Source organism: Scyliorhinus canicula, chromosome 2, assembly GCF_902713615.1.
Source record: "Scyliorhinus canicula chromosome 2, sScyCan1.1, whole genome shotgun sequence".
NCBI lineage: Eukaryota > Metazoa > Chordata > Chondrichthyes > Carcharhiniformes > Scyliorhinidae > Scyliorhinus > Scyliorhinus canicula.
Window position 1 is genome coordinate 1,859,956 of NC_052147.1, and position 27,879 is coordinate 1,887,834.

A 27,879-nucleotide genomic window follows, 5' to 3' on the forward strand; every position below is an offset into this window, starting at 1 on the left:
AAAAGGTTAAGTGGGGTTATGGGGATAGGGTTAATACGTGGGCTTGAGTGGGGGGCTCTTTGTAAGGGCTGGTGCAGACTCGATGGGCCAAATGGCCTTCTTCTGCACTGTAAATTCTATGATCTATAACAATTGCCTACATTCATCACAGTAGCCAATGCATAGAACAGTACAGCACAGTACAGGCCCTTCAGCCGACGATGTTGTGCCGACCATTTACCCTAACCTAAGATCAACCTAATCTACACCCTTCAATTTACTGCTGTCCATGTGCCTGTCCAAGAATGTCCTTAATGGCTCTGACTCCACCATCTCCGCTGGCAGTGCATTCCACACACCCACCACTGTACCTCTGACATCTCTATACCTTCCACCAATCACCTTAAAATTATGTCCCCTCGTTTTGAAACGGAGTCATTGTAATTAGGGAAACGCAGACCAAATTACATTCAGCTCACTGCTCAGAGCAGCAATGAGATAGCAGGCAAGGTCAACTGCTTTAGTTGTCTTTGAAGGATAAAAGTTGATCAGGACACTGGGGAGAACTCCCCGGCCCTTCTTTTAAATCGTGCTGTGGAACTGTTCCACAGTATACATAAAATAGTTTTAAAAAACAAGAGGAGGCCATTCAGCCCATTGGATATATGCCATCTCTCTGGCTAAGGTAAGTTGGCGTGTCCCATTCCCCTGCCCTTTCCCTGGAGCCCTGCAAATCATTTCTCTTCTCATAACTAACTAATTCCCTTTTGAAAGCCACAATTAAACCAGTCTCCACCACATTGTTGGGCAGTGCATTCCAGATCCTAACCGTTCAGTGCAAAATACAGGTTTTTCCTCACGTCACCATTGCTTCTTTGTCAATCCCCTTCAATTAATGTTCTCTGGCTCTCGACTCTTGCTAATGGGAACACTTTCTTCCAATTGACTCTGCCCAGACCCTCGTGATCTTAAACACTCCTATCAAAGCTCCTCTCAACCTTCTCTTTAAGGCGGACGATCCCAGTTTAAGAAGATAAGGCGTAGGAGCAGGAGGCCATTTGGCCCCTCATACCTGCTCCATCGTTCAATAAGATCAAGGCTCATATGACTGTGGCTTTACCTCCACTTTCCTGCCTGAACACATTTAATGGCCCAACTCTTACTGCTCTTTGGGAGAGAACTCCAAAGATGAATGACCCTCTTGCGAGAAGCAATTCCTCCTCATCTCCATCTTTCATGGGAGACTGTTTATTTTGAAACTGTGACCCCAGTTCTAGATTTCCCCCAGAAGGGGAAACATCCTCTCAACATCTACTTTCAGGCCCCCTCAGAGTCTTATACGTTCCAGTAAGATCACCTCTCATTCTTCTAAACCCCAATGGGTGAAGGCCCAACGTGCTCAATGATTCCTCAGGAGACAACGCTTTCATCCCAGACATCAGCCTTGTAAACCTTCTCCAATACAAGTATATTCCTCCTTAATAAGGAGACTAAAACTATACTCTGTATTCTAGATATGGTGTCACCAATACTCTGTACAACTGCAGCAAGAATTTCCTATGTTTATAATCCCCCCCCTCACCCCTACCCCACAGTAAAAGCTAACATTCAACTTGCCTGCCTAACCACTTGCTGTACCTGCTCGTTGACATTTTGTGACACTGAGATCCCAGGTACTGCAGCATTCTGTCGTCTCGCTCCATATCCTGCATTTCTATTCATCCCACCAAAGTAGACAACCTTACATTTCCCCACAATACACTCCACCTGCCAGCAACGCTCACATCTCGTAAATGAATTTAAAAAACACTTTCTCGACCTGTCCTGCCACCTTCAATGATTTATGAACAGATAGCCCCAGGTCCCTGTGATCCTGCGCCCCTTTAGAATTACCCCCTTTGTTTCATATCACTTGTCATGTGAGAGTACCTTTAAGAAATGGGTGTTTATAAATGGGTGTGTATATAAATATCTGTAGTGAGAGTATTTTTAAGAAATGGGTGTTTATAAATGGGTGTGTATATAAATATCTGTAGTGAGAGTATTTTTAAGAAATGGGTGTTTACTACTGCAGTGATGTCAGAGAGTGGGTGGGGTTGGGCTGTCTGTCAGCTTTTTACTTTTGTTTTAGGTTGTTTGCTGCAGGGTGTGTTTTAGTTTCGTTTTCAGTGTTGGAGCTGAAGCCAGACAGAGCAGGTGTACTGTTGATCTCTCTGCCATGAAAAGCCTATCTCTTGATCATTTGGTGAATTCAGAATTATAAATGTTCTCAGTAGAGAATGTAAACCTAATGTGCTTCTGGCAAAAGGTGTTTCTTTTGTCTTCTGGAAGTTGTTTGGGAAGTTATTAAGCATTACCTAGTGTTGTATTCTTTGGGGGTTGTATTTGAATTAATGGTTGCTAAGATGTTCACTGTATGTTTTAAAAAGGTTCACTTATGTTCATAGAATAAACATTGTTTTGCTTTAAAAAATACTTTTCCATTTCTGCTGTACCACACCTGTAGAGTGGGCCCTGTGCTCCCCATACCACAATCTAGTAAAGGTTGTGGGTCAGGTGAACTCCATGATACACTTTGGGGTTCTCTAAACCCTGGCCCATAACACACCCCTCCTCATTCTTCCTATTTCACACTTTTATGCATTACATTTTATGTATCTGCCACTTGTTTGTCCATTCCACCTGTACAAGTCCTCTTGACGTTTCCCACTGTACTCGGCACAGTTCACAGTACTTCCAAGTTTTGTGTTAGCTGCAGATTTTGAAATTGTGCCTGTACATGCAAGCCAAGGAAATTAATATCGATCAAAAAACCAGTATACTTTAATCCCAATATATACTTTAATCCCAAAACTGACCAAGATGGAAGTGTAATTGTGGTTTCTGACAGTGCATAGCTGCCTCGATAATGCCCGGGAGTGTCAAATATGGGGTTTACTGGAAGAGGGATTGAATCCATAACTTGAATTTTGCTGAAAAGAGAAACACGTTGCCAAATTCTTTTGTATTTTGCTCAGCTGTGAATCTATTTTTTTTTTTAAATTTAGAGTACCCAATTCATTTTTCCAATTAAGGGTCAATTTAGCATGTTCAATTCACCGGGGATGGAATGGAACCGGGGATGTGGTGTCCAGATTCAGCATCCTTTATTCAAGATTCTTGTGGCTGAAAGTGTCTTGGATTCTGGAATTTTTCGTATTTCGGAATACCTGTAAAATTATACAATGGGGTAGCTCACCCATCTGCCTCGTATGAGCAGAAGCGTGATAATCAAAGTGAGAAATACACTAATGTCTGGCTATTATCAATGCTGAAAACAAAACAGTCCCCCCCCCCCCACCCTCGGGCTTGTAACCATCCGTGGTGCATTGGGACCTGCACATCACCCGGGAACCTTCCCAGAGCCATGTGCAGCTTTCCACTCGTGTCAGTGCTCGAAAGAAGGTGTAGATTTCAGAGCTTTTTGAATAAGGGGTGCTCAATCTGTACTTAGATTTCCAGAAGACATTTGACAAAGTGCACATCAAAGGGTTATAGGCAAAACAATAGCTTATAGTATGGGCTGTAACATATTGTTATGGATAGAGGATTGGTTAGCCGATAGGAAACAAAGAGTAAGGATAAGTGGGTCTTTTTCAGATTGGCAAGATGTGACAAGTGGAGTTCCACAGAGCTGGGGCCTCAACCCTTTACAATTGATTCAATCAATGACATGAATGCAAGATTGCTCAATTTGCTGATGACACAAAGATAGGTAGGAAAGTATGTTGTGAAGAGGACATAAGGCATCTGCAAAGGCATAGATAGGTTCAGTGAGTGGGTCAAATTATTGCCAGATGGACTATAATGTGAGAAAATGTGAACTTGTCCACTTTGGCAGGAAGAAGAGAAAAACAGCAAATGATTGAAATGGAGAGAGATTGCAGAACTCTGAAGTACAGAGGGATCTGGGTGTCGTGGTCCATGAATCAGGAAATGTTAAGATGCAGGTACAGCAAGTGATTAGGAAGACAAATGGAATATTGTAGTTTATTGCAAGGGGAATGGAATGTAAAGGTAGGGATGGTTTGCTACAGTTATACGGGGCGTTGGTGAGATCACATCTGCAATACGGTGCACACCTTTAGCCTCCTTATTGAAGAAGGAATGTAAATGCATTGGAAGTAGTCCACAGGAGGTTCACTTGACTGATACCTGGGCTGGGGATTATATTACGAGGAAGGATTGGACATGCTGGTCCTATAGGGATTGGAGTTTAGAAGATTGAGAGGTGATTTTATTGAAACATATAAAATCCTGAGGGGATTCGACAGGGTGGATGGGGAAAGGATGCTTCACCTTGTGGGAAACACTGGAACTGGGGACAGAGTTTAAAAATAAGGGGTCTCCCATTTAAAATGGAGATGAGGAGAAACGCTTTCTCTCAGAGGGCTGAGACTCTTTTACCCTGAGGGGCTGGTTTAGCACAGTGGGCTAAACAGCTGGCTTGTAATGCAGAACAATGCCAGCAACGCGAGTTCAATTCCCGTACCGGCCTCCCCAAACAGGCGCCGGAATGTGGTGACTAGGGGCTTTTCACAGTAACTTCATTGAAGCCTACTCGTGACAATAAGCGATTATTATTATTATATCCAGTGAGTGTTGGAGGCGGAAGCTTTGAATATTTTTAATGTAGAGAGAGAGAGACAGATTCTTGACTATCAAAGGGTTAAAGGTTTTTGGGGGTAGGTGGCAATATGATCTTCCTGAATGATGGGACAGGCACTGAGTCACAGCTGACAGCTGTTTACTTGCAATATAAAGGATAAATGAGTGTGTCTTGCACTATAATTCACTCTTGTGGCAAGGGAAATAAGTGTAATGATAAATAATATGTGCTACCATATAGATGTGAGTGCATACAACAGACACACACACCCACAAACACAAGCACACAAATGATTCTGTTGCTGTATGTGTCTGCCCTGTGGCCTCTGCCTTCGAGCAGAATTGCCTTCTCTCTCTCATTGAGTTGTGTATAATGCTGCACTTGGCTCCGTTTGAGGGAGAGCCGATCTTTGGACAGGCTAAGGGTGGAATGGCACTTGCTGTATCTGTGCCAGGGTCACAGATTCCCGGGAAGAGAATGTGTCCTCTGCCTCCACTCTGCTTTTTTCCCACACTCCACTTAGTCATCTCTTATTTTAAGCAACGTGATCTCGGAGCATTCCTCACAAGTTTATTTTTGAAAAATAAGTAGAAGAAAATCAAAGTTTATTGAACCAAGAGTGTCCCCTTCTGTAAAATTAAAATATTAAATCCCTACCTCACCAGCCTTTTCTTTCTACTTAGACATTTCAACTTTTGATTCACTGGGGTATGGGTCCGACACAAACTGACTCTCACTGGGGTAGGGGTCCCACACACACTGACTGTCACTGGGGTACGGGTCCCACACACACTGACTGTCACTGGGGTACGGGTCCCACACACACTGACTCCCACTGGGGTACGGGTCCGACACACACTGACTCTCACTGGGGTATGGGTCACACACACACACTGACTCTCACTGGGGTATGGGTCACACACACACTGACTCTCACTGGGGTACGGGTCCCACACACACTGACTCTCACTGGGGTACGGGTCCCACACACACTGACTCTCACTGGTGTACGGGTCCGACACACACTGACTCACACTGGGGTATGGGTCTCACACACACTGACTCTCACTGGGGTATGGGTCTCACACACACTGACTCTCACTGGGGTACGGGTCCCACACACACTGACTCTCACTGGGGTCCCACACACACTGACTCTCACTGGGGTACGGGTCCCACACACACTGACTCTCACTGGGGTACGGGTCCCACACACACTGACTCTCACTGGGGTACGGGTCCCACACACACTGACTCTCACTGGGGTACGGGTCCGACACACACACTGACTCTCACTGGGGTACGGGTCCCACACACACTGACTCTCACTGGGGTACGGGTCCCACACACACAGACTCTCACTGGGGTATGGGTCCCACACACACTGACTCTCACTGGGGAAGGGTCCCACACACACTGACTCTCACTGGGGTACGGGTCCCACACACACTGACTCTCACTGGGGTACGGGTCCCACTCACACTGACTCTCACTGGGGTACGGGTCCCACACACACTGACTCTCTCTGGGGTACGGGTCCCACACACACTGACTCTCACTGGGGTACGGGTCCGACACACACTGACTCTCACTGGGGTACGGGTTCCACACACACTGACTCTCACTGGGGTACGGGTCCCACACACACTGACTCTCACTGGGGTACGGGTCCCACACACACTGACTCTCACTGGGGTACGGGTCCCACACACACTGACTCTCACTGGGGTACGGGTCCCACACACACTGACTCTCACTGGGGTACGGGTCCCACACACACTGACTCTCACTGGGGTCCCACACACACACTGACTCTCACTGGGGTACGTGTCCCACACACTGACTCTCACTGGGGTACGGGTCCCACACACACTGACTCTCACTGGGGTACGGGTCCCACACACACTGACTCTCACTGGGGTACGGGCCCCACACACACTGACTCTCACTGGGGTACGGGTCCCACACACACTGACTCTCACTGGGGTACGGTTTCAACACACACTGACTCTCACTGGGGTACGGGTCCCACACACACTGCCTCTCACTGGGGTACGGGTCCCACACACACTGACTCTCACTGGGGTACGGGTCCCACACACACTGACTCTCACTGGGGTACGGGTCCCACACACACTGACTCTCACTGGGGAAGGGTCCCACACACACTGACTCTCACTGGGGAAGGGTCCCACACACACTGATTCTCACTGGGGAAGGGTCCGACACACACTGACTCTCACTGGGGAAGGGTCCCACACACACTGACTCCCACTGGGGTACGGGTCCGACACACACTGACTCTCACTGGGGTATGGGTCACACACACACTGACTCTCACTGGGGTATGGGTCACACACACACTGACTCTCACTGGGGTACGGGTCCCACACACACTGACTCTCACTGGGGTACGGGTCCCACACACACTGACTCTCACTGGTGTACGGGTCCGACACACACTGACTCACACTGGGCATGGGTCTCACACACACTGACTCTCACTGGGGTATGGGTCTCACACACACTGACTCTCACTGGGGTACGGGTCCCACACACACTGACTCTCACTGGGGTCCCACACACACTGACTCTCACTGGGGTACGGGTTCCACACACACTGACTCTCACTGGGGTACGGGTCCCACACACACTGACTCTCACTGGGGTACGGGTCCCACACACACTGACTCTCACTGGGGTACGGGTCCGACACACACACTGACTCTCACTGGGGTACGGGTCCCACACACACTGACTCTCACTGGGGTACGGGTCCACACACACAGACTCTCACTGGGGTATGGGTCCCACACACACTGACGCTCACTGGGGAAGGGTCCCACACACACTGACTCTCACTGGGGTACGGGTCCCACACACACTGACTCCACTGGGTACGGGTCCCACTCACACTGACTCTCACTGGGGTAACGGGTCCCACACACACTGACTCTCTCTGGGGTACGGGTCCCACACACACTGACTCTCACTGGGGTACGGGTCCGACACACACTGACTCTCACTGGGGTACGGGTTCCACACACACTGACTCTCACTGGGGTACGGGTCCCACACACACTGACTCTCACTGGGGTACGGGTCCCACACACACTGACTCTCACTGGGGTACGGGTCCCACACACACTGACTCTCACTGGGGTACGGGTCCCACACACACTGACTCTCACTGGGGTCCCACACACACACTGACTCTCACTGGGGTACGTGTCCCACACACTGACTCTCACTGGGGTACGGGTCCCACACACACTGACTCTCACTGGGGTACGGGTCCCACACACACTGACTCTCACTGGGGTACGGGCCCCACACACACTGACTCTCACTGGGGTACGGGTCCCACACACACTGACTCTCACTGGGGTACGGTTTCAACACACACTGACTCTCACTGGGGTACGGGTCCCACACACACTGACTCTCACTGGGGTACGGGTCCCACACACACTGACTCTCACTGGGGTACGGGTCCCACACACACTGACTCTCACTGGGGTCCCACACACACTGACTCTCACTGGGGTATGGGTCCCGCTCACACTGACTCTCACTGGGGAAGGGTCCCACACACATTGACTCTCACTGGGGGAGGGGTCCCACACACACTGACTGTCACTGGGGTACGGGTCCCACACACACTGACTCTCACTGGGGTACGGGTCCCACACACACTGACTCTCACTGGGGTACGGGTCCCACACATACTGACTCTCACTGGGGAAGGGTCCCACACACACTGACTCTCACTGGGGTACGGGTCCCACACACACTGACTCTCACTGGGGAAGGGTCCCACACACACTGACTCTCACTGGGGAAGGGTCCCACACACACTGATTCTCACTGGGGAAGGGTCCGACACACACTGACTCTCACTGGGGAAGGGTCCCACACACACTGACTCCCACTGGGGTACGGGTCCGACACACACTGACTCTCACTGGGGTATGGGTCACACACACACTGACTCTCACTGGGGTATGGGTCACACACACACTGACTCTCACTGGGGTACGGGTCCCACACACACTGACTCTCACTGGGGTACGGGTCCCACACACACTGACTCTCACTGGTGTACGGGTCCGACACACACTGACTCACACTGGGGTATGGGTCTCACACACACTGACTCTCACTGGGGTATGGGTCTCACACACACTGACTCTCACTGGGGTACGGGTCCCACACACACTGACTCTCACTGGGGTCCCACACACACTGACTCTCACTGGGGTACGGGTCCCACACACACTGACTCTCACTGGGGTACGGGTCCCACACACACTGACTCTCACTGGGGTACGGGTCCCACACACACTGACTCTCACTGGGGTACGGGTCCGACACACACACTGACTCTCACTGGGGTACGGGTCCCACACACACTGACTCTCACTGGGGTACGGGTCCCACACACACAGACTCTCACTGGGGTATGGGTCCCACACACACTGACTCTCACTGGGGAAGGGTCCCACACACACTGACTCTCACTGGGGTACGGGTCCCACACACACTGACTCTCACTGGGGTACGGGTCCCACTCACACTGACTCTCACTGGGGTACGGGTCCCACTCACACTGACTCTCTCTGGGTACGGGTCCCACACACACTGACTCTCACTGGGGTACGGGTCCGACACACACTGACTCTCACTGGGGTACGGGTTCCACACACACTGACTCTCACTGGGGTACGGGTCCCACACACACTGACTCTCACTGGGGTACGGGTCCCACACACACTGACTCTCACTGGGGTACGGGTCCCACACACACTGACTCTCACTGGGGTACGGGTCCCACACACACTGACTCTCACTGGGGTACGGGTCCCACACACACTGACTCTCACTGGGGTCCCACACACACACTGACTCTCACTGGGGTACGTGTCCCACACACTGACTCTCACTGGGGTACGGGTCCCACACACACTTACTCTCACTGGGGTACGGGTTCCACACACACTGACTCTCACTGGGTACGGGCCCCACACACACTGACTCTCACTGGGGTACGGGTCCCACACACACTGACTCTCACTGGGGTACGGTTTCAACACACACTGACTCTCACTGGGGTACGGGTCCCACACACACTGACTCTCACTGGGGTACGGGTCCCACACACACTGACTCTCACTGGGGTACGGGTCCCACACACACTGACTCTCACTGGGGTCCCACACACACTGACTCTCACTGGGGTATGGGTCCCGCTCACACTGACTCTCACTGGGGAAGGGTCCCACACACATTGACTCTCACTGGGGGAGGGGTCCCACACACACTGACTGTCACTGGGGTACGGGTCCCACACACACTGACTCTCACTGGGGTACGGGTCCCACACACACTGACTCTCACTGGGGTACGGGTCCCACACATACTGACTCTCACTGGGGAAGGGTCCCACACACACTGACTCTCACTGGGGAAGGGTCCCACACACACTGATTCTCACTGGGGAAGGGTCCGACACACACTGACTCTCACTGGGGAAGGGTCCCACACACACTGACTCTCACTGGGGAAGGGTCCCACACACACTGACTCTCACTGGGGAAGGGTCCCACACACACTGACTCTCACTGGGGAAGGGTCCGACACACACTGACTCTCACTGGGGAAGGTTTCCACACACACTGACTCTCACTGGGGAAGGGTCCCACACACACTGACTCTCACTGGGGAAGGGTCCCACACACACTGACTCTCACTGGGGAAGGGTCCCACACACACTGATTCTCACAGGGATACAGGTTCCACACACACTGACTCCCACTGGGTAATATTCCACACACACTGACTCTCACTGGGGAAGGGTCCCACACACACTGACTCTCACTGGGGAAGGGTCCCACACACACTGACTCTCACTGGGGTAGGGGTCCCACACACACTGACTCTCACTGGGGTACGGGTCCCACACACACTGACTCTCACTGGGGTACGGGTCCCACACACACTGACTCTCACTGGGGTACGGGTCCCATACACACTGACTGTCACTGGGGTACGGGTCCCACACACAGTGACTCTCACTGGGGTACGGGTCCCACACACACTGACTCTCACTGGGGTACGGGTCCCACACACACTGACTCTCACTGGGGTACGGGTCCCACACACACTGACTCTCACTGGTGTACGGGTCCCACACACACTGACTCTCACTGGGGTACGGGTCCCACACACACTGACTCTCACTGGGGAAGGGTCCCACACACACTGACTCTCACTGGGGAAGGGTCCCACACACACTGATTCTCACTGGGGAAGGGACCGACACACACTGACTCTCACTGGGGAAGGGTACCACACACACTGATTCTCACTGGGGAAGGGTCCGACACACACTGACTCTCACTGGGGAAGGGTCCCACACACACTGACTCTCACTGGGGAAGGGTCCCACACACACTGACTCTCACTGGGGAAGGGTTCCACACACACTGACTCTCACTGGGATACATTTTCCACACACACTGACTCCCACTGGGTAATATTCCACACACACTGACTCTCACTGGGGAAGGGTCCCACACACACTGACTTTCACTGGGGTACAGGTTCCACAAACACTGACTCCCACTGGGTAAAATTCCACACACACTGACTCCCACTGGGGAAGGGTCCCACACACACTGACTCTCACTGGGGTACGGGTCCCACACACACTGACTCTCACTGGGGTACGGGTCCCACACACACTGACTCACTGGGGTACGGTCCCACACACACTGACTCCCACTGGGGTACAGGTCCCACACACACTGACTCTCACTGGGATACAGGTTCCACACACACTGACTCCCACTGGGTAACATTCCACACACACTGACTCTCACTGGGGTACGGGTCCCACACACACTGACTCTCACTGGGGTACGGGTCCCACACACAGTGACTATCACTGGGGTACGGGTCCCACACACAGTGACTATCACTGGGGTACGGGTCCCACACACACTGACTCTCACTGGGGTACGGGTCCCACACACACTGACTCTCACTGGTGTACGGGTCCCACACACACTGACTCTCACTGGGGTATGGGTCCCACACACACTGACTCTCACTGGGGTACGGGTCCCACACACACTGACTCTCACTGGTGTACGGGTCCCACACACACTGACTCTCACTGGGGTACGGGTCCCACACACACTGACTCTCACTGGGGTACGGGTCACACACACACTGACTCTCATTGGGGTACGGGTTCCACACACACTGACTCTCACTGGGGTACGGTTCCACACACACTGACTCTCACTGGGGTACGGGTCCCACACACACTGACTCTCACTGGGGTAGGGGTCCCACACACACTGACTCTCACTGCGGTACGGGTCCCACACACACTGACTCTCACTGGGGTACAGTTCCACACACACTGACTCTCACTGGGGTACGGGTCCCACACACACTGACTCTCACTGGGGAAGGGTCCCACACACACTGACTCCCACTGGCTACAATTCCACACACACTGACTCTCACTGGGGTACGGGTCCCACACACACTGACTCTCACTGGGGTACGGGTCCCACACACACTGACTCTCACTGGGGTACAGTTCCACACACACTGACTCACTGGGGTACGGTCTCACACTCACTGACTCTCACTGGGGTACGGGTCCCACGCACACTGACTCTCACTGGGGTACAATTCCACACACACACTCTCACTGGGGTACGGGTCCCACACACACTGACTCTCACTGGGGTACAGTTCCACACACACTGACTCTCACTGGGGTACGGGTCTCACACACACTGACTCTCACTGTGTACAATTCCACACACACTGACTCTCACTAGGGTACGGGTCCCACGCACACACTGACTCTCACTGGGGTACGGGTTCCACACACACTGACTCTCACTGGGTACGGGCCCCACACACACTGACTCACACTGGGGTACGGGTGCCACACACACTGACTCTCACTGGGGTACAGGTCCCACACTCACTGACTCTCACTGGGGTACGGGTGCCACACACACTGACTCTCACTGGGGTACAGGTCCCACACTCACTGACTCACACTGGGGTATGGGTGCCACACACACTGACTCTCACTGGGGTGCGGGTCCCACACACACTGACTCTCACTGGGGTGCGGGTTCCACACACACTGACTCTCACTGGGGTACAGTTCCACACACACTGACTCTCACTGGGGTAGGGATACCACACACACTGACTCTCACTGGGATACGGGTCCCACACACACTGACTCTCACTGGGGTACGGGTCCCACACACACTGACTCTCACTGGGGTACGGGTCCCACGCACACTGACTCTCACTGGGGTACAGACCCACACACACTGACTCTCACTGGGGTAGGGGTCCCACACACACTGACTCTCACTGGGGTACGGGTCCCACACACACTGACTCTCACTGGGGTACGGATCCCACACACACTGACTCTCACTGGGGTACGGGTCCCACACACACTGACTCTCACTGGGGTACGGGTCCCACACACACTGACTCTCACTGGGGTACGGGTCCCACACACACTGACTCTCACTGGGGTACGGGTCTCACACACACTGACTCTCACTGGGTACAATTCCACACACACTGACTCTCACTGGGTACGGGTCCCACACACACTGACTCTCACTGGGGTAGGGTCCCTCACACACTGACTCTCACTGGGGTCCCACACACACTGACTCTCACTGTGGTACGGGTCCCACACACACTGACTCTCACTGGGGTACGGGTCCCACACACACTGACTCTCACTGGGGTACGGGTCCCACACACACTGACTCTCACTGGGGTACGGGTCCCACACACACTGACTCTCACTGTGTGAAGCAAAATTGTTGCCATCAAAGGTTAAAGATGTGCAGAGCGCACTTGGAGCTCCGAGGGTGATCATGGGGCCTTTCATCTGACCTGTTGGCTGTCACGGCCAGTGAAGTGTAGCTGTTGGAGAAAATTGTGTTCAATGCGCTCTCAGTATTTGGATCCATGTTCCTGTGTGAAAGGTCAGTGCTGTGTCCCTCACTTACATGTCTGTGTGCAGTTTAAAATCTCCAAATACATGACAGACACGAAACACTCAACAGGGAAACGCAGGCGCAAGGATCACATTAAACTAATAAGATCTACATTTCATTTTCAATTAAGCGTCTTAAGCATTTTAAAAATCGTATTTACTTTACATAAACGATATTCAATTCTATATCAAGACCTTTATAAACATTAAAATGGCAAACAAAATCTGAAATTAATATGCTCAAATGAAGACGCAACTTGTGATATGTCACTGGCCTCTGATCTACGTGTTACAGTAGACCAGGCTGTCCATCCTTTTCATGGGGGGTGGGGGGGGGGGGGGGCATTTCCATGTATTTTTCGCTCAAGGGAGCAATGAGCTAATTTCCGAAAGATACAGGAATTTCAAAAAAGATTTGCGTTTGAAAAAAACAAAACAAACTCGCTGAGCAAAAAGAAACTAAAGTCAAAAGAATAAATTGGGATTTTAAATTAAAGAGCAATTATTAAAAATAACCATTAGACTGTAAGAGAGCAGCGAGAGTGTGTGCAAGTCTGGCTCACTCCCAGTCTCTGTGCTGTCATACACACTTTGATCAGAGAAAATTATTCACCATCAAGGCCCAAGAACATTCTGGAAGAATTTGTGTTTTATAAAATTAACTTCCCGTTAAAGGGTTAATGGGAAACACAGCAGTTTAGAGGAACACATCATTTAGCAGTATTAAAGGAGCTGGTAAACTCTTGACCGTGGTGACTAGCGGGGTCACGTAGTGGTTTATGGCTTTGGAAAAGTGTGTTAAAAGCTGCTTTGGAAAAATATAAGGCTCAACTGCTTGCAAGGGCAGCGCATAAGTTGGAAGTGAGTACAAGCTGCTCCTAAGTTGTTCTACGTTCAGCAGTTGAGTGGCTACAGGTTTTCCTCGACTCTCAGAAGCCAGTGAGAAAACGTATTGATTGTGAGAGACCAACTGGATAACCCCAACACCATTTCAAGGACTCCAGCATCGATCCCTGTGGCTTTGTTGGAGGGAGGGCCCTATGGCCCCCTCTTCGCTCTTTTCCCATGCCCCCTCCTGATATTTCCCTGGGTTGCTCCCTTGCTGCCCGCCACTTGTTCCTGTCTGCCCCTCTCCTTTCCTATCCGCTATTGGCCTCAAACAGGCTGATGAATGGTCCCCAGGCTTTGTGGGAGCCCTCATCAGACCCTGGGATGGTATATTTGATCTTCTCCGGGTGGAGAAATTCCAGTCAGTCTGCAGCTGTGGGTGGTGCTGCCGATCGCCAGCCGAACAGGATTCCCCGGCATGCGATTCAGGAAGCAAAAACCAGGGTGTTGGTCTGCCCTCTTCCAGTAGTTCTGGCTGGTCCAACACCCCTTGGGCATGGCTCCATCCTCACCCCCACAACTTTGGACAGCACCTCGAAGAAAGCTGCCCAGAACCCGACAAGTCTGCGGCCTGTCCAGAACATGTAGGTGTGATTGGCAGAGCCTCCCTGGCACCGTTCACACAAGTCCTCCACCTCCAGCAAGAACATGTTCATTCGGGTTGGTCAGGTGTGCTCTGGGCACCACTTTGACCTGCATGAGGCTGAGTTTTGTGCAGGAGGAGGTGGAGTTGGCCCTACTTAGTGCTTCGATCCAGAGTCCCCGACCCACTGCTGTCCCCAGTCCGTCTTCCCATTTCTGTATCGCTCCATCTAGTGGTGTTCCCGCCCTTTATAAAAGTAATCCGTCTATGTTCCCACAGTCCCCCTTCTCCATACTGTCCACGTCCAGCCGTTCCTCCAACATTGTGTCTCTCGTGGCCCTGGGGTACATCGTCGTCTCCTTGCGGTGAAAATTTTTGATTTGCAAATGTCGGAGCTCCTGTCTGTTCAGTAGTTCCAGTCTCTCCGTCTACTCATCCAGGATTGCAAGTCTGTCCCCCACGTAGCAGACCCTAATCGCAAGCGTCCCCCCATCCTGTCTCCACTTCTTAAAAGTGGCGTCTAGCTGGGGGGAACCTGTGGTTACCGCAGTTGGGGGCCATGGAGGACACCTCGGTTATACCACCACACATACAAACGCCATAATCATTTTATCTATTCTTGAGAAGGTGGCCTTGGGGATGTCGATCGGTATGGATCTAAACAGGAAGAGGGACCTGGGCAGTACGTTCACCTTGATCGTCTGCACCCTCCGCGCCAGGGAGAATGGGAGTGCATCCCATCTCTGTCGGTCCTTTTGACTTCTGCCAGACTGGTCAGATTCCACTTGTGGGCTATCTGGATTCCCAGGTAGCGGAATTTGCTTGGGGTTAGTTTGAATGGTAGTACCTCCAGCTCTATCCCTCCCCCATTTGGGTTCATCGGGAATGTCTCGCTCTTGCTCAGGTTGACTTTGTAGCCCAAGAAAACCCCAAACTCTTCCAGGAGCTTCATGGTTTCCTTCTGGCCGTTGTGCGGGTCCGAGATGTCGAGGAGCAGGTCATCCACATAGAGCGAAACTCTGTGCTCTCTGCCTCCTCTTCGGATACCCTTCCAGCCTCTCGTGTCTCATAGAGCGATGGCGAAGGGTTCGATAGCCAAGGTGAACAGGAGCGGGGACAGTGGGCATCCCTGCTGAGTGCCTCCGTGCAGCTGGAAGTATTCAGAGCCGGTGGTGTTGGTCCGTACGCTCGCCTTGGGGGCGTTGGGCAGGAGTTTCACCCACGCGGTGAACCCTGTCCCCAGCCCAAACTGCTCCAATACCTCAATGAGGTACTTCCACTCGAACCTGTCAAAGGCCATTCCTGCGTCCAGGGAGACAATCACCTCTGGTGTTCTCTCCCCGGATGGGGTCAGTATCACATTCAGCAGCCATCTGATGTTCTCAGTCAGCAGTCTACCCTTAACAAAGCCCATCTGGACCTCTGCGACCATCTCTGGTACAGTCTCCCAGTCTCTTAACCACGACTATCGTGAGTATTTTCGCATCTACGTGAAGCAGCGAAATAGGTCTGTATGATCCACATTCCATCAGGTCTTTGTCTTTCTTGGGTATCAGCAATATGGTGGCCTGTGTTAGCATAGGAGGCAAAGTGCTCCTTGTTAGCGACGACTCTGCGAACATTTCCCATAGGGTGCCAGAACCGGTGCAAATTTTTTAATAGATGCCTGCTGGGAATCCATCGGGTCCTGGCACCTTTCCCATCCGCATAGAGTCAATGCTCTCCATTACCTCTTGGGACTTTCAACTCTCTCCATCCAGCGTCCCCCATGACTGGCATGCCCAGTACATCGAGGAACTGTTTAATCCCTGAGTCCCCGTCGGGGGTCTCTGAGGTGTACAGCCCCCAGTAGAAGGTCTTAAATGCTTGTTTGACCATTTTTGGTTCGGCTACCAGTCCATCTCTGCCAATCCACCTCTGCTGTCCATCCCCTGGGCTATTTCCCTCGTGGCTGCCTGCTTTCTGAGCTGGTAAGCCAGGAGGTGGCCAGCCTTCTCCCTGTGTTCGTACAAGATCCTCCATATCTGGCAGAGTTGGTGCACTGCTCTCCTGGTGGATATCAGGTTAAAGTCCATTTTTAGCTTTTTCCTCTCTGCTAGAAGCTCTATGGTCGGGGTCTTGGAGTATCTTTTGTCGACTTCTAGAATGGAGTCGATCAGTTGCTGCTTGGCCGCCCTCTCTTCCCTGTCTCTACAAGCCTTATAGGCTATAATCGCTCCTCTGATCACTGCTTTCAATGCTGCCCAGAACGTGGAAGGTGAGACCTGTTCCAGTTGTTGGTAACATACTCGCCTATTGCCTGCGATGTTTTCTGGCAGAAGACCTTGTCGGCCAAGAGGTCCATGTCCGGAGCTTCCGGTTGCGGCTTTGCGGAGCTAAGCCGCACGTTCGGCAGCTCCCGCTATTTAGGGACTTTTGGGCCGTTTCGAGGGCCCCAAACGGCGCTGTTTTTACGCATCCCGGTGGGGGAAGGTGCCTGGAAGAACTTGCCCCACACTATATGGAGCTCACCCGGAGTGGGAAGAAGAAAAAGACTGCAGCAACCCCCCCAAAAAAAACGGGGGAAGGAAAACAAAATGGCGGCCGGCGCAACACCCGAGGACTGGTGGAAGTGGGCGCAGGAGCAACAGGCCTCGCTCCTACGTTGTTTTGCTGAGCTGAAGGCTGAGCTGCTGGACTCCATGAATGCGACTACCAACAAGCTGCTTGGGACCCAGGCGGCCCAGGAGGAGTCTATTCGGGAGTTGCAGCAGCAGGCCGTTGAGAGGGAGGAGGAGGCCGTGGTCCTCGTTGGGAAAGTGGAGTTGCACGAGGCACTTCATAAAAAGTGGCAGGACCGCTTGGAGGAGCTGGACGTTCGCACGAGGTGAAAGAATCTGAGGATCCTGGGCCTGGCGGAGGGGCTGGAGGGGTCGGATCTCCCGGTGTATGTGACCACGATGCTGAGCTCGTTGATGGGAGCGGGGTCCTTCCATGTGCCCCGGAGCTTGAGGGAGCGCACAGAGTGCTGGCCAGGAGGCCCAAGGCAAATGAGCCCCCGAGGGCGGTGCTGGTGCGGTTCCACCGATTCAGTGACCGGGAGTGTGTGCTGCGCTGGGCCAAGAAAGAGAGGAGCAGTAAATGGGAGAATTCGGTAGTGAGGATCTACCAGGACTGGAGTGCGGAGGTGGCTAAGCGGCGGGCCGGGTTCAACCGGACGAAGGCGGTGCTGCATGCCAAGCAGGTCAGGTTTGGAATGCTGCAGCCTGCGCGCCTGTGGGTGACATACAAGGACCAGCACCATTACTTTGAGTCCCCGGAGGAGGCGTGGGCCTTTGTACAGGCGGAGAAGCTGGACTCGAACTAGGGCCTGGGGACATACTTTGGCCGGCGTTGTTTCCGCTGTGGCAGTTTTGTTTCAACTGTTTCAACTTTTTTAACTACGACATGTGTGTTATGTATGCTGGTTTTCTGTTTGCTCTGTTTACGGGTGGGTTTGTTTGTTGGGTATGGTTGTGGGGTAGGTGGGGAGTGTTGGGGGTTTGTGTTCTATATGTTCTCTTCTGTACGGGGCTGGGGATTGAGGTGAAACTGGATTTTGGGGAACTGCGTCAGAAGGGTGGGGTATGGCAGTGTGAAAGCGTGGGCTTTCCTCTGGTTTCCCGCGCTGCGGGGCAGGGGGGGTGGAGCTTGCGGTGGGGGCGGGGCCCCTACTGGTTTTCTTTCCCGCGCTGCAGTGGTGCCAAGGAGGTGTGGCAAGAGGGGGATGACCCCATGACGGGAGTTGATGGGTTTTGGCGGGAGCAGCCAGGGTCAGCAGAAGTCAGCTGACTCACGGAAGTACCATGGAGGGTGCGTTGCGGCTAGGAGGGGTCCTAGCCTGGGGGGGGGGGGGGGGGGGGGGGGGGTGGTACCGGGTTGCTGCTGGAACAACTAGGAAGGAGCCGATGGGGGCCGGGGGGGAAGAGGAGAGGCGTTATCGCCATGGGGAACGGGTCGAGCGGGGTGTGCTGGCCTGGGGCGAACATCTGCCAAGCTATGGCTAGTCGGCGGGGGAGGGGGGCGGGTTGCCCTCTGATCCGACTGATTACCTGGAACGTGAGGGGGCTGAACGGGCCGGTTAAGAGAACCAGGGTGTTTTCCCATCTAAGGGGGTTGAAGGCGGACGTGGCTATGCCCCAGGAGACCCACCTAAAGGTGGCGGACCAGGTCCGTCTGAGGAAGGGGTGGGTGGGGCAGGTTTATCATTCAGGATTGGACACAAAGAACCGGGGGGTGGCGATTCTGGTGGGGAAGAGGATGGCGTTTGAGGCGGCTGAGGTGGTGTCGGACAAGGAGGGCAGATATATCATGGTGAAGGGTAGGCTGCAGGGAGAGAAGGTGGTGCTGGTGAACGTATATGCCCCGAATTGGGATGATGCTGGCTTCATGAGGCGCTTGTTGGGCCGCATCCCGGACCTGGAGGCAGGGGGCCTGATCATGGGGGGAGACTTTAACACAGTGCTGGATCCCCCACTGGACCGGTCCAGTTCAAGGACGGGTAGGAGACCGGCGGCGGCCAAAGTACTGAGGGGATTCATGGACCAGATGGGAGGGGTGGATCCCTGGAGGTTTGGGAGGCCGAGAGAGCGGGAGTATTCCTTTTTCTCTCACGTCCATAGGGTTTATTCCCGGATACACTTTTTTGTCCTGAGCAGGGGATTGATCCCGAGGGTGCAGGATGCCGAGTATTCGGCCATAGCGATTTCGGACCATGCCCTGCACTGGGTTGATCTGGAGATGGGGGAGGCGCGGGACCAGCTCCCGCTCTGGCGCCTGGATGTGGGGATGCTGGCGGAGGAGGAGGTGTGTAAGAGGGTTCGGAGAAGCATTGATGGGTATCTGGTTACCAATGATACGGGGGAGGTCCAGGTGGGGATGGTCTGGGAGGCTCTGAAAGCAGTGATCCAGGGGGAGCTGATCTCCATCCGGGCCCACAGGGAAAGGAGGGAGAGGAAGGAGAGGGAGAGACTGGTGGGAGAGCTTCTGGAGGTGGACAGGAGATAAGGTGGGGGGGAGGTGGTGGGTGGTGGGGGTGGGAGGGGACGATGACTATGTTTATTTTATTTAAATTTGATTTATTTAACTTTAATTTATGTTTAAGTTTTCTTGTTGGGGGTGGGGTGGTGGGAGTGCGATACATGTGATGTTACGGTTTGGGGGGATTTGTGGGTGTTATGGGGCAGTTAGTTGCATATTATTACTTGTTATATTTTTATATTTTCTGTAAAAAATTCCAATAAAAATTATTTTTAAAAAAAGATGTCCATGTCCAGCCTGTATGTAGGGTGCTGGGTATGGCCCGTCTCCAACCTCACATCCCTGTGGAGCGTGGGCGGGGATTACTCTCCCTGAATATTCCACTCTCACTATATCTGGGAACACCGATTTCCCCACTGCAAAGAGGTCGGAATGTGTATATACCTTGTGCAACGGTGAAAAGAACGAGAATTCCTCCTCCCGGGTCCATGAACCACCAATGGGTCTGCAGCCCCATCTGCTCCATAAACGTCCCAGTTCTCTAACCATGAACCACCAATGGGTCTGCAGCCCCATCTGCTCCATAAACGTCCCAGTTCTCTAACCATGCCTGTCTTTTTCCAGTACTGGGAAATGATTGGTCCGTCAGCGGGTCCTGTATACAGTTCTATTCCGTGTCCTGCCCCCCCCCCCCCCCCCCCCCCCAAGTCTCTCCCTCCCTGTGGGAGGTGCGCTGCAGCCCCATTGCTTTCATGCTTCCAAGCGCTAGCTTTCCTCGTTAGTGTGGTGGTCCCCCCTCCCGGGGCTGATCGCACCCCCTCACTATGCCCATTAGATAGCTATTCCCTCTGTCTCCACTTCACCCCCTGCCGCTTTCCGCTGTCCTTGCCTTTCCCTGTGCTCTGACATGTCTGTTCAAAGCAAGGCAGTACTGTCCCACACAAACATTGTATACGTCCATCCTTGTTCCTCCTGTGCTTTGTTCTTAGTGCTGCCTTGCCTGCCCCTTGTCCAGGCTCTTTGTCCACTCTCACTCATCTGCCTCTGCCAGGGAGTTGAAATTATGTTCCTTGTATAGGAACGTGACCCAGAGCCTGATTGGGAACTGCATTGCAAATTTCACTCTGCTTTTGTACAGGGTCGATTTCGCCTGGTTTAATTTGGCGCTGGGCTTTTCCAGGTCTGCCCCAATCTCCTGGTATACCTGGATTCTGTGTCCGTCCCAGCTGCTCACCATCATCTACATGGCGACCAACACCTCCGTCACCGTCACCTCGACCCCTCCTGGAACTCCACTTTCATCGCCTCCCTCATCGTGATCAGTACCTCCGTCAGTTACACACATACTGACTCCCCCTGCGGTACAGTTACACACACTGACTCCCCCTGGGGTACAGTTACACACACTGACTCCCCCTGGGGCACAGTTACACCACACACTGACTCCCCCTGGGGTACAGTTACACCACACACTGACTCTCCCTGGGGTACAGTTACACACACTGACTCCCCCTGGGGTACAGTTACACACACTGACTCCCCCTGGGGTACAGTTACACACACTGACTCTCCCTGGGGTACAGTTACACACACTGACTCCCCCTGGGGCACTGTTACACACACTGACTCTCCCTGGGGTACAGTTACACACACACTGACTCCAACTGGGATACAGTTACAGACACACTGACTCTCCCTGGGGTACAGTTACACACACTGACTCCCCCTGGGGCACAGTTACACACACTGACTCTCCCTGGGGTACAGTTACACACACTGACTCCCCCTGGGGCACAGTTACACACACTGACTCCCCCTGGGGCACAGTTACACACACTGACTCCCCCTGGGGCACAGTTACACACACTGACTCCCCCTGGGGTACAGTTACACACACTGACTCCCCCAGGGGTACAGTTACACACACACTGACTCCCCCTGGGGTACAGTTACACACACTGACTCCCCCTGGGGTACAGTTACACACACACTGACTCTCCCTGGGGTACAGTTACACACACTGACTCCCCCTGGGGCACAGTTACACACACTGACTCCCCCTGGGGTACAGTTACACACATACTGACTCCCCCTGGGGTACAGTTACACACACTGACTCCCCCTGGGGTACAGTTACACACACACTGACTCCCCCTGGGGTACAGTTACACACACTGACTCCCCCTGGGGTACAGTTACACACACTGACTCCCCCTGGGGTACAGTTACACACACTGACTCCCCCTGGGGTACAGTTACACACACACTGACTCCCCCTGGGATACAGTTACACACATACTGACTCCCCCTGGGGTACAGTTACACACATACTGACTCCCCCTGGGGTACAGTTACACACACTGACTCCCCCAGGGGTACAGTTACACACACACTGACTCCCCCTGGGGTACAGTTACACACACTGACTCCCCCTGGGGTACAGTTACACACATACTGACTCCCCCTGGGGTACAGTTACACACACACTGACTCCCCCTGGGGTACAGTTACACACACTGACTCCCCCTGGGGTACAGTTACACACACTGACTCCCCCTGGGATACAGTTACACACACACTGACTCCCCCTGGGATACAGTTACACACATACTGACTCCCCCTGGGGTACAGTTACACACACTGACTCCCCTAGGGGTACAGTTACACACACTGACTCCCCCTGGGGTACAGTTACACACACACTGACTCCCCCTGGGGTACAGTTACACACACTGACTCCCCCTGGGGTACAGTTACACACACTGACTCCCCCTGGGGTACAGTTACACACACTGACTCCCCCTGGGGTACAGTTACACACACTGACTCCCCCTGGGATACAGTTACACTCACTGACTCCCCCTGGGGTACAGTTACACACACTGACTCCCCCTGGGGTACAGTTACACACACTGACTCCCCCTGGGGTACAGTTACACACACGGACACCCCCTGGGGCACAGTTACACACACACTGACTCCCCCTGGGGTACAGTTACACACACTGACTCCCCCTGGGGTACAGTTACACACACTGACTCCCCCTGGGGTACAGTTACACCACACACTGACTCCCCCTGGGGTACAGTTACACACACTGACTCCCCCTGGGGTACAGTTACACACATACTGACTCCCCCTGGGGTACAGTTACACACATACTGACTCCCCCTGGGGTACAGTTACACACACATACTGACTCCCCCTGGGGTACAGTTACACACACACTGACTCCCCCTGGGGTACAGTTACACACACACTGACTCCCCCTGGGGTACAGTTACACACACTGACTCCCCCTGGGGTACAGTTACACACATACTGACTCCCCCTGGGGTACAGTTACACACACATACTGACTCCCCCTGGGGTACAGTTACACACACTGACTCCCCCTGGGGTACAGTTACACACACACTGACTCCCCCTGGGGTACAGTTACACACACATACTGACTCCCCCTGGGGTACAGTTACACACACTGACTCTCCCTGGGGTAGAGTTACACACACTGACTCCCCCTGGGGTACAGTTACACACACTGACTCTCCCTGGGGTACAGTTACACACACTGACTCCCCCTGGGGTACAGTTACACACACACGGACTCCCCCTGGGGTACAGTTACACACACTGACTCCCCCTGGGGTACAGTTACACACACTGACTCCCCCTGGGGTACAGTTACACACATACTGACTCCCCCTGGGGTACAGTTACACACACATACTGAGTCCCCCTGGGGTACAGTTACACACACTGACTCCCCCTGGGGTACAGTTACACACACACTGACTCCCCCTGGGGTACAGTTACACACACATACTGACTCCCCCTGGGGTACAGTTACACACACTGACTCTCCCTGGGGTAGAGTTACACACACTGACTCCCCCTGGGGTACAATTACACACACTGACTCTCCCTGGGGTACAGTTACACACACTGACTCTCCCTGGGGTACAGTTACACACACTGACTCCCCCTGGGGTACAGTTACACACACTGACTCCCCCTGGGGTACAGTTACACACACACTGACTCCCCCTGGGGTACAGTTACACACACACTGACTCCCCCTGGGGTACAGTTACACACACTGACTCCCCCTGGGGTACAGTTACACACACTGACTCCCCCTGGGGTACAGTTACACACACACTGACTCCCCCTGGGGTACAGTTACACACACACGGACTCCCCCTGGGGTACAGTTACACACACTGACTCCCCCTGGGGTACAGTTACACACACTGACTCCCCCTGGGGCACAGTTACACACACTGACTCCCCCTGGGGTACAGTTACACACACTGACTCCCCCTGGGGTACAGTTACACACACACTTACTCCCCATGGGGTACAGTTACACACACTGACTCCCCCTGGGGTACAGTTACACACACTGACTCCCCCCTGGGGTACAGTTACACACACTGACTCCCCCTGGGGTACAGTTACACCACACACTGACTCCCCCTGGGGTACAGTTACACACACTGACTCCCCCTGGGGTACAGTTACACACACTGACTCCCCCTGGGGTACAGTTACACACACTGACTCCCCCTGGGGTACAGTTACACACACTGACTCCCCCTGGGGTACAGTTACACACACTGACTCCCCCTGGGGTACAGTTACACCACACACTGACTCCCCCTGGGGTACAGTTACACACACTGACTCCCCCTGGGGTACAGTTACACACACTTCGGACTCTCCCTGGGGTACAGTTACACACACTGACTCCCCCTGGGGTACAGTTACACACACTGACTCCCCCTGGGGTACAGTTACACACACTGACTCCCCCTGGGGTATAGTTACACACACACTGACACCCCCTGGGGTACAGTTACACACACTGACTCCCCCTGGGGTACAGTTACACACACACTGACTCCCCCTGGGGTACAGTTACACACACTGACTCCCCCTGGGGTACAGTTACACACACTGACTCCCCCTGGGGTACAGTTACACACACACTGACTCCCCCTGGGGTACAGTTACACACACACTGACTCCCCCTGGGGTACAGTTACACACACTGACTCCCCCTGGGGTACAGTTACACACACTGACTCCCCCTGGGGTACAGTTACACACACACTGACTCCCCCTGGGGTACAGTTACACCACACACTGACTCTCCCTGGGGTACAGTTACACACACTGACTCCCCCTGGGGTACAGTTACACACACACTGACTCCCCCTGGGGTACAGTTACACCACACACTGACTCTCCCTGGGGTACAGTTACACACACTGACTCCCCCTGGGGTACAGTTACACACACACTGACTCCCCCTGGGGTACAGTTACACACACTGACTCCCCCTGGGGTACAGTTACACACACTGACTCCCCCTGGGGTACAGTTACACACACTGACTCCCCCTGGGGTACAGTTACACACACACTGACTCTCCCTGGGGTACAGTTACACACACTGACTCCCCCTGGGGTACAGTTACACACACTGACTCCCCCTGGGGTACAGTTACACACACTGACTCCCCCTGGGGTACAGTTACACACACTGACTCCCCCTGGGGTACAGTTACACACACACTGACTCCCCCTGGGGTACAGTTACACACACACTGACTCCCCCTGGGGTATAGTTACACACACACTGACTCTTGTTGCATTGTGCTCTGATGGGGAACTCAGTTTATGAAACCGCTTTGTGTTTGTTGCAGGGTTCCTCGAGCAAACCTGCCCGCCGGCAGGGAGGATGGGCAGACGACACGCCTCGCTCATCCAAGTAAGTGGCAAATACACCAGGATTTTAAAGAGCCCCCCCCCCCGATGGGAATAGGACAGCTGAATTTACAGATCTCCTTTGACTCCTAACATCAGATGCTGGAGAACTGCCAGAATTTATAATTCAGGAAGCCTTCATGATGCACTTTAATAGTCAGAGAATGCTCCGTTGGCTGGCGAGCTGGTTTGTGATGCAGAGCGAGGCCAGCAGCGTGGGTTCAATTCCCGTACCGGCTGGGGTTACTGAGGAAGGCTCCACCTTCTCTACCTTGGCCCTCGGCTGAGGAGTGGTGACCCTCAGGTTATACCACCACCAGTCCTCTCAAAGGGCAAAGCAGTCCTCTGGACTGTGCCAACATTGACAGTTATTTAAAAGGTTAATAATACACACGACAAGGAGTGGAGTTGGCAGTAATATATTAGCCTATATTAAAGATTGCTTAATAGGCAGGCAACAACCCACAGTGATAATTGTACTTTCAAATTGACACAGGATGGAATAAGTGGAGTGCTGGAGCCTTGACTATTTGCATTCTTTATTAAAAAAATACTTTTATTCACCATCATTTTCATCATTTTTGCCAAACAAAGAAAAAAAAACTTTCAACAATATTGAACAACCCCAACAATATTGTGTACCTTGTGTTGCCCTATTATGTATTTTCTTTTTATTTCCTTTTCTTTTCATGGACTTAATGATCTGTTGAGCTGCTTGCATAAAAATACTTTTCACTGTACCTCGGTACACGTGACAATAAACAAATCCAAGCATCCAACAATATAAAACCTCAAACATAGTCTCATAAACCAAAAACTAACCCCCCTCCCCCCCGTTCACATTGAGCAGCAACAACTTCAAGAATTGTAGACCCCTCCATCACCCCCCTCAGGGAGTATTGTGAGCAGTTTTGGACCCCGTATCTAAGGAAGGATGTGCTGGCCTTGGAAAGGGTCCAGAGGAGGTTCACAAGAATGATCCCTGGAATGAGGAGCTTGTCGTATGAGGAACGGTTGAGGACTCTGGGTCTGTACTAGCTGGAGTTTAGAAGGATGAGGGGGGATCTGATTGAAACCTCCTCATTTAGGGGCCTCACGGTAGCATGGTGGTTAGCATCAATGCTTCACAGCTCCAGGGTCCCAGGTTCGATTCCCGGCTGGGTCACTGTCTGTGTGGAGTCTGCACGTCCTCCCCGTGTGTGCGTGGGTTTCCTCCAGGTGCTCCGGTTTCCTCCCACAGTCCAAAGATGTGCAGGTTAGGTGGATTGGCCATGCTAAATTGCCCGTAGTGTAAGGTTAATGGGGGGATTGTTGGGATACGGGTTACGTGGGTTTAAGTAGGGTGATCATTGTTCGGCACAACATCGAGGGCCGAAGGGCCTGTTCTGTGCTGTACTGTTCTATGTTCTATGATACTGCGAGGTCTGGATAGAGTAGACATGGAGAGGATATTTCCACTTGTAGGAAAAACTAGAACCAGAGGACACAATCGCAAACTAAAGGGACGATCCTTTAAAACAGAGATGAGAAGGAATTTCTTCAGCCAGAGGGTGGGGAATCTGTGGAACTCTTTGCCGCAGAAGGCTGTGGAGGCCAAATCACTGAGTGTCTTTGAGACAGAGATAGATAGGGTCTTGATTAATAAGGGGATCAGGGGTTATGGACAGAAGGCAGGAGAATGGGAATGAGAAAAATATCAGCCATGATTGAATGGTCACTATGTTGCGACAGAGCCTCCTCCAGCCCCTTCAGCTTCTCTCCTTGCTCCAATACCTCGGCCAATGTCTTCAACACCGCCACTTTCACCGGGCCCATTACCTCCTCCACCAGCTACTTCATCGCTGACATCATCTCCTTACGCATCACCTCCACCTGCTTAGCGAACCGCCTCGCAAACTCTCCAGCCATCACCTCGGTCAAAGTCTGCCCTGTGAGAGGGTCCGGCCTCCAC

The 27,879-nt window shown here is 52.9% G+C and overlaps 1 long non-coding RNA gene across 1 annotated transcript in view; it reads left to right on the forward strand.

The window, feature by feature from the left end:
- The window catches only part of LOC119962350, a 43,710-nt gene extending 17,773 nt beyond the window's left edge, over positions 1–25,937 (forward strand). Inside the window, exon 3 of the long non-coding RNA XR_005459836.1 lies at positions 25,868–25,937. This is a non-coding gene — a long non-coding RNA (uncharacterized LOC119962350). The remainder of the gene's footprint in view (positions 1–25,867) is intronic.
- The last annotated feature ends 1,942 nt before the right edge of the window (positions 25,938–27,879 follow it).